The 2,787-nt window shown below is 42.9% G+C and overlaps 1 long non-coding RNA gene across 1 annotated transcript; it reads left to right on the top strand.

The window, feature by feature from the left end:
- The first annotated feature begins 308 nt into the window (after positions 1-308).
- LOC116438173 lies at positions 309-2,172 on the top strand. Its single transcript, XR_004237619.1, has 2 exons — positions 309-413; positions 1,859-2,172. It is a non-coding gene; the product is annotated as an uncharacterized LOC116438173 (long non-coding RNA).
- The last annotated feature ends 615 nt before the right edge of the window (positions 2,173-2,787 follow it).

The following is a 2,787-nucleotide window of genomic DNA, read 5'->3' as shown; positions in this document are numbered from 1 at the left end:
TCAGTTACAATCACTTGGCACAGCTAGAGTTTTGCTCCTACTGGGATGGGAACAGGACCTGAAATATCAGGGCCTACTGAAATGCCTCATGGTTGACATCAGTGATGCAAATGCAATTAATATTTCTGCCTGGTCTATAATGACTCTGGTCTCCTAATGCAGTAGAGTAGTTAGAAAAGCAATGGCACATAATGGCACATAAACACTTTCCAAGCGGCTGTCCTATTAAGGTTATGCAAGACCCAGGGCAGTCCTCTGCAATGTGATGTCAGCTCTGGCTGCTGGCCTGACACACAGTTACACAACAGGACAAGGCAAGGGCAGAAAATGGAGATGCTCTGGAGTTATCAATCTTTTGAAATACAGTTTAAGCGCGTATCTTCTGTTGCCATCACTGGGAAAACATCAGACAGGTAAACAGCAGTGGGGTGACCTATTGTCAGACTCAGATGCGATTTTTTTTTACTTCTCTATATATTATTCTTTATTCTTCTTCTCATGTATCTGTCCTGATTTTCTCTCTCTGAGAGTCTTGGCAGGGGAGCAAAAGAAGCTCAAAAGTACATAGCTTATGACTGAGTAATGCGCTACTAAAGGCATGGAATCTCTCTTTTTTTTTTCTTTCTTTCATTATTTTCATGGGTGTTTTCTTACTCTGTGCATGAGCTGTTAGCCTAGAAGCCCTACTGATATTTAGCATTCCTTCCGCCCTGGCTGATTCGTGCTGGTTGCAAGAAGCATGTGGTGGGGATTTGGCCCAGCAGTAGGGGAGATCACAAGCAGGGAAAGGAGATGCCATGTCAGTTTGCATAGAGAAGGGAATCAACACAAACCCTTTTCCTCACTGTGCACTTAAACCCACTGCATTATAGCAATGAATGCTGAACACACATGGATGTGTGTCTGAGGTGGAGGAGAATCCCTGGTGCCACCCTTGGAGGATATGTTGTGCTGGTCTCTCTTCCCAGTGCTATTTGGAGAGATCAGGGCTCTCATCTGGGAGAAATGGTCATTTCCTGCACTAGCCAGACTTTTTGAATGCTGTTTTGTCCTCTCTCAGTTTAAAACCATGTAGGTGACCCTGGCTGAGGAGAAAGTTGCCCAGCATAAGTGGGGATTTTGGGCTTCTCAGAGCACAAAGCCCTGCAGAGGGATATCCTGAGGCTCCTCAGGGGAACAAGGGTGTGTGAAAGAACTATGGATTCTTTTTATTGGTGCTGGTGAGAGAGGTCTACATGGGCTGAGCAAGTGGCTGCTGGCCTTGCCGGCTGAGCTCCCCACCACAGAGGAGTGGGCTGGCAGCATAACCACAGGCAGGAGAACCAGGGCCTTCAGCACCTGCAATCTGAGCAAGGGGAAAGACAGCAAAGAGGGGTGGCATGCACCAGTATCTGTCTTCCAGCTACTGGACATACTACCCAAAGGAAAGGCCTCTGCCCAATCAAAAGGCTTTTCTGGAAAACTCCTGATAGCCGAGAGCCATATGGTGCCCGGGCCTTCCCTGTTCCTCCTCAAAACACTCACAGATTGCTACTTAATTCCTTTAGCTTTCCATCAGGCTGTCTAAAGAGCTTGACTGTTCAGTCAATTGCTCAATCAGGAGAATGCATTTTCTTGACATGTCGGAGTCCCATCTACTCATATGTGTAGTTACCCTTTCCACTTACTCCCAGATTAGGCCTTGTCAGAATAAAGCTTTTGAAGTTTTTCAGACAAAACCAGTACTGGTAATGAAGGTTTGAATTGTAAATACTGATAAAGTTCAGTCTGAAATAAACATTTTGTCTCCAATTATCTGCTACAATTTTATGTCTTCTTTTATCTCTGATACATACCAGCTTGCATTACTTTATTTCAGTGGTATCTTGGAGGAAGATATCACAGAAAAACCACTCAGCCAAAGATTTCCCTGTAAGTGAAGAAGATCATACCTGTAGCACAAACCCACCTATTCTATATGAAATCAGAAAGAGCAAAACCTTGGATTTGAAAAACCCTGGAGTTTTGTGGAATGTTTGATCCTGATCTGGCATGTGTGGCTCAAGCCTTTGTGGCTCACTGTGTGTTGGGGATTTTTTATGCTGAAGAAAATACACAGTAAATCCAGGCCTGTATGATCAAGATCCCTGGATATATATGCATTAAAATAGAATAAACCAATTCAGAAAACTGGCTGCTTTCCTTTTGTTCCATGTTACATCCTCAACATCTCCCTTAACTGTCCTTGGTAAGTTTTTTTCTGCAGGGTGTGTGTTTTACACTCTGACAACTTGGTGCAGATATTTTATTGTCAGAATTGGGACAAAATTATGCTTACAATCCAACTACCTGTTCTGGATTTCATGTGTCTGAACCTGTGCGTGTCTATTAAAAAAATTATGCTTTTCTGTTCCCCCTCTAGTCCTCATAATTCAATTGAAACCATCATTCAGGGAAAAGAGACCTTCTCAGAGAAATCATCCGTCTTTCTCCTAGTTTATAAAAAGCCCCTGGATTTCTCTGAAGCAATACAAATTCCTTGTATTTTCTAGAAAAACAGTTCCACTTGAATGTTAATGCTACCTCCAAATGATATGTTTGTGTGTGTGTGTCTGTGTGGCTTTGAAAGAAGCCCTTCACAAAACCTGTTTGCATCAGAGATGCAGTTGCTGGACTTCCATCTGAATGTTGATATTGTTCTCATCTCCATCACATTTGCTTTTCCAGTCATTCTCAGATGTGACTTCCCAACCACAAGAAATTATTTTGAGTTAGTAGCAGCCTAATTCATCTAGATTTTCTTTGTTC

The sequence above is a fragment of the Corvus moneduloides genome, chromosome Z (assembly GCF_009650955.1).
Source record: "Corvus moneduloides isolate bCorMon1 chromosome Z, bCorMon1.pri, whole genome shotgun sequence".
Classification (NCBI taxonomy): domain Eukaryota; kingdom Metazoa; phylum Chordata; class Aves; order Passeriformes; family Corvidae; genus Corvus; species Corvus moneduloides.
This window is presented reverse-complemented; position numbering and strand designations above follow the sequence as displayed.